Genomic DNA, 10,080 nt, shown 5'->3' with positions numbered 1-10,080 from the left:
TTAAGTGTTCACAAAGCTACCTGTCAACTGTGTGAGTACCCATATTGTGTACTCCATCCACCCACTTGGGTAAGAATGTTCTTCTTCAGATTCCTTCTAAACTCTTATCACCTTCAACAAGCCTGTGCCTTGTTAATATAGAATTTTTTCAAACTATCTAACCATACATACCTCCCATAATTTTGTGCGTCTCTTTCAAGTTCCACTACCAATTCCTTTCAGTTCCAAGAGAAAAATATAAAGCATATCCAATCTCTCCTAACTGAAGGATGCTGTATTACCCTATGTCTTTTTTTAATTGAACAATTTATTTCATTCAAAATAAAAACAATATGTTGGAAATGAATACCAGGCTTTCATATTCACTCACTGCAGAATCCATTGAATACTGTCATACAAGACAGTGAGAATAAACCTGTGGTAAACTATGTATACCTGTCTGGACACGCCCCTCTGCTGACTGCCCCTGTGGCTCCTCCCACAGACCCCTGTATAAAGGCAATTGGGACACTGCTCCTCCCTCAGTCTCCGAGATGTCGTGCTCCCTTTTGCTGCTAATAAAAGCCTATCATTCACTTCCAGTCTCCGAGAGTTATTGATTGTGCATCAAAACCTAACTCAGATTCTGGTTCCGAAACCTTCCCCCACAATTCAGTCCAGCTCCATTAATTTACCCAATAAAGTAAGTAATTGGTTAATATTTTATGGATCTGGCAAATTTATGCCTGTTTCTTTGCAGAACTTTTCTGACTTGTGATTTCCAGCAGGTTCTGGATATATCACAGCCACTGGTGACATGACTTAATGAACGTGATAATGAGATAAAAGCCATTCTCCTCCTCAAGCATATAATATCATTCGATAAGATTGTGCCTGATCTTCAACCTTAAATACCAGTAATAATGCCCTATCACCATTTCCTTTGATATCCAGAAACCCGTTGAAAGTAATCAATGACTTTAGACTCACCAGGCTCTGAAAAATATTCACCATCTTTTAGTCTTAGGGCTATAGACTTACCCACATTTACAAGCTAAAAAGGGCACATTGAATACCTGAGATGTGATAGAGATAAGCAAATAAACACAGAACTCTACAGTCTACCTGCCAGCCTACTCTTAGATCAATCTAACTCTTCCATTCACATAGCCCTTCATTTTTCATTTTCCTTTCATTCATATGGCCACACAAGTCTTTTAAATATCCTTAATGTATCTTGTTTCGAACCCCGTAACTGGGTTACTTGCCAGCAAAGATAGAGGCGTCCGTTGGAGTCTGCTGATACTATTTTTAACAGTATTTATTAGTAAAAATACACAAAAATAATATCAATGCAAATATACAGATAATATACGTCGTCAATACTAAACCTAAAAGTGCGGGTATAATAATAATCAATAAGAAATAAGCTCTATCGTTGTCTAGGGGATAATGAATTGTCCGATGGAAATCTAAAGTTCGTTTCAGTTCACACAGGCTGCCGTCGTTTGTTTGTCGCTGTGTTGCAATTGTTGGAGAGAGAGAGAGATAGAAGAATGGGAACAGTTACCGCTATTGTTTTTGCCAACCTTCCTTTATGATTTCGATCCGTCGGTGTCTCGTTGTTGTGGCCATTCAAGTATGACCTCTCCTTTAGCTAAACTGTTCTTCCGTGATGGGCCCACCACCCAGGCAAGGGAGGACACACACAAGCTCTCACCGGCTTTCGCTATAAAACGCTGTCACTGGATTTCTAGCATTTCTCCTGGTGTGTCTGAGGGGTGTTCCCCAGACCCGTCTTTTATCCTCACTCACGAGGTCTCAGATGTCAATCAGGTTGGGATGATGCAATCCCTCAACCAGACCACTCTGGTTGTCCCCTGAGGGGTTTCAATGAATAGTACAGTACTCAATACACAATTCCTTCTCCAAGAGACAATAGCAGTAATCAGTGGTTCCATTCTGCTTTTTGTTAGGAGACATTCCAAACCTTGTGTATTCTGCGTGGTCTATAACAACTGCCTTTGCTGTTATCCTGTGTGTCTCTCATTACTGACATGCTGTGTATCTCTCTCATTTCCTGGGTCTCAGACCCAAAATAATAGCGATCTTGCGATTCTCAAAAAGGAGGTGGGGACTTTGCACCCTTCGGCCCATCAGAGTTGCTCCACATTCGAAAAAATCTGCCTCCAATACATGTTCTCATCTCCTGGCAACACGTTCCATGCACCTACCACTGTGTAAAAAACGTACCTCTGACAACCACCCCAACACACACACTTCACTTCCTCCATCACTGGTGTTGTGGCACAGGCAGCAATCCAGAGATTACTACCTTTGAGGTCCTGCCACTCAGCTTCTTACCTAGTTCCCTATATTCTCTCCTCAGGATCTCATCCCTTTTCTCAGCTAAGTCATCGGTACGTCACTGTGGCTTTCGTTCTGTTAGGTCGAACACCTCCTCCCCCCCCCCCCCACCCCCACAGTACCCAAAGCAGTATACTTGAATTGTTAGGTTCACAGAACAATCAGAACCTTCTGTAGACAAGACCCAAAACTGAATGCAAACTGTGTGTTGCAATACAAATGAAAGTTATGGTGAATTTGTAACAAGCTAGAATACAGGAGGAATTGCAACGTTCTCATTTTCAGTTTCATTCATAAGTATTGAGTCAACAAAGTGAACACAGCAGACTCACCAACATGCTGTTTGCTTTGAGTAAATAGATTGATTTTGAAAGTGAAGTTGTTTTCATTAGAGCAAATTCGATAATTCTAAATTATTAAGGAGTAGAAAAAGGCAGTGTTGGATCGCGGCAGAGTAAATTGAGCCCTGACCAGCAACCAATCTGGACATCACAAGTTTGAGAGATGCAAGCAATCGGTGTTTTGGATTGATTAGCAACACCAAATTAAAGGAAGGCAGGGACAAGCGCAGTGGCCATCATCACAGTGAACAGAGTTAGAGTAGCAATCTTGAGGCTTCAGTAAGAGAAAGCAAAATAAAGAAAAGCCCCAAACAATGTCTTTTTTATCCTTCCTTTCTTTATATCTGCTTAGCTAGGACAGTAGAGATGCCAAGCAGGATGGTTGAATGCCCCTCTTGCAGGATGTAGTCCAACTGCAGCTTCTAACAATCCGTATTAAGGACTTGGAGTTAGAACTGGATGATATCCAGATCATTTGGGAGGCTGAAGGGATGCTAGGACTTTCGACAGGGAGTTGCACCTAATGTGCAGGGCAAAGGAAACTGAGTGACAGTCAGGAAGGGAAAAGGGGGTAAATAGCCAGTGCAGAGTATCCCTGTGGCCAGCCGGGGAAAAGAAATGTACTGTGGTGTTAGGGAGTTTGTTAGTTAGGGAAACAGACTGTGGAAGAGAACGAAATTCCCAGATGGTATGTTGCTTCCCAAATGCCAGGGTCCGGGATATCTCAAATCGAATCCTCAGCATTCTTAAGTGGAAGGCTGAACAGCCAGAGGTTGTGGTCCACGTAGGTACCAATGACATGAGTAGGACGAGTGATGAAGTTCTGCAAAGAGAGTTCAGGGAGTTAGGTGCTAAGTTAAAGGGCAGGACCTCCAGGGTAATGACCTCAGGATTTCTACCCATGCCAAGTGCTAGTAAGACCATAACTAGGAAGAATAGATGATTTAACATGTAGGAGGGAATGCATCATAAGACTTTTGGACCACTGGATTCTCTTCCAGGGAAGGAGAAACCTGTACGTTGAGTCAGTTACACCTGAACTGGAGGGGGGGGGGGGGCCCAATATCCTAGCACATATGTGTCAAACACAAGGCCCGCGGGCCATATCCGGCCCGGCGTACAATTATATCCGGCCCGCGAGATCATTTTACATAGATCTATTATTTTAATTATTAATGGCCCGGCGATATGAAGCGCTGATAACACACAAACTACAGATCCCATAATGCAGCGCAACAGCTGCCGATAGGCTACCCGGGAACAAGCGTCTGTTGCTGTATACAACGCTATTCTTCGCACTGAGTTCGCACGGCGTTTTGGTGACTTTGAAGCACAAAAAATTAATTTCGAGCCGCTTCGCAACCCATTTGCCGTCGACGTGGAAACTGCACCTGTACAGATTCAGATGGAGCTGATAGAGCTGCAGTGTAATGGGACACTAAAGGCAAAGTACGACACTGCAGGGCCCGTACAGTTTATTCGCTCCATTCCTGAAGCAATGCCTCAGCTCCGTCTACATGCGGCTCGAACCTTGTGCATGTTTGGTAGCACATGTCTGTGTGAGAAGCTTTTCTCAGTGATGAAGATTAACAAAACATCACACAGGAGTCGTCTCACTGATGAACACCTGCAGTCCATCCTGAGAATCTCCACAACACAGAACCTTACACCAAACCTAAACGAACTTATTGCCAAGAAAAGATGCCAAGCATCCAGCTCTGACAAAACGGCATAAGAGCAAAGAAAACTGAGTGTTTTGATTTGTTGCTGTTTTAACTTTTGCTGAAAAGCACAAATTTTATTTATATTTTCAGGGGTTTTTTTGCAGCATGCTCATATTTCTAACTTGTACAATACTGACAGGAGATATTTTTATGGAGAGCAAAATATTTAAGTTATTTAAAGTTTTAGTTTATTTTTTCTGGAATAATATTCCTGTCTGTTTTTATTCATATTTATGTTCAAAAAATGTTTAGTTTTAGTGTGTTCAATAAATGTTTATCCTGTTCGGCCCACGACCTAAAGTGTGCTTTGAGTTTTGGCCCCATGTGCAATTGAGTTCGACACCTCTGTCCTAGCAGGAAGGTTTTTAATACTGCACGGTTGGGTTTAAACTACAGTTGCAGGGGGATGGGAACCAGAGTGCCAGAACAGTTAGTGGAGAGGTTGTGGAGGCAGATACTGGTAAGACCTCAGACAAAGTTAGGAATCAAAAGACAGACAGACATATTTTATTGATCCCAAGGGAAATTGGGTTTCGTTACAGCCGCAAAGGTTGAGCATTGTGCAACTAGTGACCTCAGCTGCGTATATTTCAATGCAAGAAGTATCGTAGGAAAGTTAAATGAGTTCAAGGTACGGATCAACACCTGGAATTATGACATTGTAGCCATTAGTGAGACTTGGTTGCAGGAGGGGCAGGACTGGCAGCTCAGTATTCCTGGGCTCCGTTGTTTTAGACGTGACAGAGCGGGAGGGATTAAAGGAAAAGGGTGGCATTGCTAGTCAGGGTAAATGTCATGGTAGTGTTCTGTCAAGATGGACTGGAGAACTTGACTAGTGGAACTTTTTGCGTGAAACTGAAAAATAAGAAACGTTAATAGGGCTATAATACGGACCACCCAACAGTCCTGGGATTTAGAGAACAAATTTGTAAAGAGATCACAAACTGTTGCAAGAAACATAAGGTTGTTACATTAGGTGACTTTAACTTTCCACATGATGACTGGGAATCCCAAACTGTAAAAGACTAAATGGGATAGAGTTTGTCATATGTGTTCAGGGAAGTTTCCTTTATCAGTTCGTAGAAGTCCCAGCGAGAGAGCATGCAATACTAGATCTGCTGTTAGGGAATGAGACAGGGCAGGTGACAGAAGTTTGTGTAGGGGAACACTTTGCATACAGTGACCACAATGCCATTAGTTTCAATGTAAATATACAAAAAAGATAGTTTTGGTTTGCATGTTGATACTATAAGTTGGAGAAAGGCCAATTTGGATGGGATCATAAATGATCTGGCAAGTGTCAATTGGGAGAGGCCATTTTTTGGCAAAGGTGTACTTGGTAAGTGGAAGGCCTTCAAAAACAAAATTTTGATTTCAAAGCATGTATGTGCCTGTCAGAATTAAAGATAAGTGTAGTGAACCTTTGTTTTCAAGAGATATTGAGGCACTGGCTAAGAAAAAAAAGAGCTGCATAGCAGGTGTAAGCAAGTCGGAACAGATTAGGTGCTTATGGAGTACAAGAAATGCAAGATAACACTTAAGAAATCAGGAAAGCTATAAGAAGACATGAATCCTAGGGGATTCTACAGATATGTTAAGAGCAAAAGGATTGCAAGGGACAAAATTGGTCCTCTGGAAGACCAAAATGGTAATCCATGTGTTGAGCCAAAACAGATGGAGAGATTTTAAATGAATTCTTAGGAAATGGACACAGAATCTCCAGAGTGAGGCAAAACAGCATCAACTTCATGAATCCTGTTACAGCGGAGGAGGTGTTTGCTACCCTGAGGCAAATCAGGGTGGATAAATTCCCAGGGTCTGACAAGGTTTTTCCTCAGACCCTATGGGAGGCAAGTGCAGAAATTGCTGGGGTCCCAGCAGAGATATTTAAATCATCCTCAGTGACAGGAGAGGTACCAGAGGATTGGAGGCAGCTGATGTTGTTTCAATGTTAAAACAGAGGCTCTAAATATAAACCAGAAAACAATAGGCTGGTGAGCCTGCCTTCATTTATGGGGAAGTTATTGAAAGGAATTCTAAGGGACCATATGTGTAAGTATTTGGATAGACATGGACTGGTAAGGTTAAGGTGATAAAAATGAAATGTGTGTGTCTCTATTGCAGATATGAGATTCTCACATTCTAGAAAGAAATGGGCATTTTAGGAAACTGGTGATGTGTGTGCAGTGTACTTGGATTGAAAATTTGAAATTTATGCTTTTGGAGGGAGATTTAACACTTGGGGAGTGAACTGAATCTTCATTTTTCTTAACAAGAATGTTCCATAATATCAAAATTTATTTGTTGAGATACAGCACAGAAGAGGGCCTTCCAGTCACACTGCTGTTACGAACCAGCAGCAATAGGTCACAAATTAAGACTGGTTTTAATGTTAAACCACTATATTTATTAGTATCTAATCAAAATATAGAAAATTAAGTGAAAACAAATAGAAGTTAACAGTGTTATATGTGTGTGTGGCTCCCAAACTGTCAAGCTTAGGAATAGTTCTTAAAGTCTTAAGATGGCAAATGAGAAAGGTCCAGTAATCCACGGAATAAGTGGGGGGGAAGAGACTTGTAAATCCACATTAAAATGTAGAGAGGAGGCAATCATGAAGAATTCCACAGGTTCCAGGCTGGGGAAGCAGAGTAACAGTCGCCGAAGATCTTATCCGTCGAGTGGTCCTGAAATCCACGTAGAAATATCATAAAGGTGACAGTTATGGAATATTCCTTAGCATAAGTGGTTACCACATAACATACCCAAAACCATGTAAAGGTTAACACAAGTGGTCGCCACAGAATACTCCAATAAAATCCACGTATGAACCATACGAAGTGACAGTCATACATCCAATGTGCACTGTGTGCCATTAATCAACCCAATCCTTTGGGCATGGGAAAGTATCAAACTTTACCCATTGTTGCAAAAAGCTACTGCCAGCAGCTTGCAGTCCAAAAACTTCCACTCTCTCTCTCTCTTTCTTCTCTGAAAAGTCCCAGCAGTCTGTTGCAGCTTGTTATACTGATGCCCTAGTCCTCCTCATCCAGGCATTTTAAAGTGACACCCACAGTAAACAAAACCGTGGTCACATAACACTACCCAGCTACCCCCCCCCCCCCACCCCGATTTAACCCTAGCCTAATCATGGGATAATTTACAATGAACAAATAAACTTAATGCAGTTTGAGTTTTAATTCTTTGGGAAATAACTTCACGAAGTTGAGACATTGTCATAGAGTGTGTCTCATAAAATGCTAGAACTCAGGTCATTCTCATCTCCAAGAATGCAAATGTAGAATGTGTTTGAAATCCAGCATGTGTCTGGTAAAATATAGTGTTTGTTATTGCTAAACATAAAGAGCCAGAGGGAGAAGGCAGACCAAGTGAGACAGCCCCTAAAAACATCACTACAGAAAATTAAATAATGGCCATCAACCTCCTGATTGAAGAAGACCTGTGAATGAAAAGGGAGTGAGAATGTGAATGCAGAAGACACAGAGAACATGCCAGCAAACCATGAATAAAGTGTTAAAGAATAACAGTAATGGTACTTTGTAATGAAAGCTGTTTCTGGGAGGTAGATTAGTTATATAGATCCGAATCGAAAGATATTGTGAAAATAATTGGGAAGGGATCGGAGTTATGGCAGAGGCATCAATTTCCACAACTTTGGTGGCAAGGCAGATCAAGAAAGAGAACAAATTGGATGCAGCATCTGAAGCCACCCCAGCCTAATGGGGAGTGAACACAAATAAGCTGGGTCCTTTCGATGTTTGAGCCAGCAATCAAAAGATAGTCCAGGTGTGGGTGCTACTGGGATGAGATCCTTGCTGCTATTCTAAAGAGACCATTCCAAACGCTCCTTTAGATCAATCAAAGGGACTGAGAGGCTGGTTGTCAGATACTGATAATTTTCTGTCATGGAATGTGAACTGTTGCTCGTGAAGCTAAAACAAAGCTACCTTGGTGGTGCCTGCTACCCACACAGTAACTACTGTAACTATGGTTGATAGTTTCAGTTAATAGAGATAAACGGGGCAAAGATAAGGATGTGATTAAAGTGTAATGAGCCAGCATGGAAGGAGGCTACAAGCACACAAATGACAAAGCTGCATTTTAAAGACTGACTGAAAAAGAAAGAACAAATGTGTCTAAGAAAAGAATGTGATCAAATTTGTGGAACATTTTATTGCCATCTCTACTTATTCTTGTAGATAGCCAATTAGGGATGACAGATAGTGTAAATAAATAGAAGACTAATATTAATTGGGAAAGAGATCCAAAGTAAAGTGCATTGTCGCTGACCAAACCAGATCCTCCAAGTTTGGCCTTCCTGGCACAGATTTCTCTTGAGGGCCCAAGAAGAAGGTATGTTAGGGAGTATTCTAGAGTTATGTGAATACAGCAGACATTAATTCAAGCAAAATCAAGGACTAGTTGTTAAGTGAAAGTGCTGAAATAAGAGGCAGAAATGAGTGCTATAACTATTACTAAGGAGATGACGTTTGGGAAGCTGAAAGGTTTGAAGGTAGATAAACCACCTGGATTAGGACCCCGAGGTTTTGAAAGAGGTAGCTGAAGAAACTGTGGAGACAACGTTTCAAGAATCATGAAAATTTGGAATGGTTCCAGAAGACCAGAAAATTGTAAATGTCACTCCACTCTTTAAGGAGGAAGGAAGGCAGTAGAAATAAATTATAGGCCAGCTAGCTGACTTCAGTGGTCAGGAAGATGTTGGGAGTCCATTATTAAGGATGAAGTTTCAGGTTACTTGGAGGCACATGACAAAAGGCCAAAGTCAGTATGGTTTCCTTAAGGGAAAATGTTGCCTGACAAATCTGTTGGAATTCTTTGAGGAAATAACAGGTAGGATAGACAAAGGGGAGTCACTGCATATTGTTTATCTGGATTTTCAGAAAGCCTTTGACAAGGTGCTGCACATGAGGCTGCTTAACAAGAACCCATGGTATTACAAGAAAGATACTAGCATGGATAGAAAATTGGCTGACTGGCAGGAGGCAAAGAGTGGGAATAAAGGGGGCCTTTTCAGGTTGGCTGCCAGTGACTAGTGGTATTCCACTGCGGTCAGTGTTGGGACTGCATCTTTTCACGTTTAAACGGCTGTGGAGGCCAGAGTATATTTAAAGCAGAGGTTGATATGCTCGATTAGTCAGGGTGTCAAAGGTTACAGAGAGAAGGCAGGAGAATGGGGTTGAGAGGAATAATGAATCAGCCATGATGGAAATGAGGAGCAGACTCAATGGGCCAATACTCCTATGCTTCATGGTCTTATGGTAAGTTCTTATTGCAGAGTGGTAGGAGCCTGGAACAGTGTTATGTGAGGTGTTATAAGCAGATGTAATAACATTTAAGAGGCCTGTAAACAGACCTGTGATCAGTCAACAGTGACTAGAGGGATATAGTCCACTTGCAGATGGATGGGTTTAGTTAGATTGGTATAATTCAAGAAAAATTGCTTTACCTTCATTTGCAAAAGTCCTCTCCAAGAACTTTAAGGAATGTCTACAAAAGACCTCAAATTTAAAATATCAACATCAGATTTCTCCTGGTAAGGAGAATCACTCATCCTTAACAAATTTTTCTTAAATTTATTCTATAATTCCCACATCCCCAAAACCAATCTAGTAATATTGTTTTTCCTA

The sequence above is a fragment of the Hemitrygon akajei genome, chromosome 5 (genome assembly GCF_048418815.1).
Source record: "Hemitrygon akajei chromosome 5, sHemAka1.3, whole genome shotgun sequence".
In the NCBI taxonomy this organism is placed as follows: domain Eukaryota; kingdom Metazoa; phylum Chordata; class Chondrichthyes; order Myliobatiformes; family Dasyatidae; genus Hemitrygon; species Hemitrygon akajei.
This window is presented reverse-complemented; position numbering follows the sequence as displayed.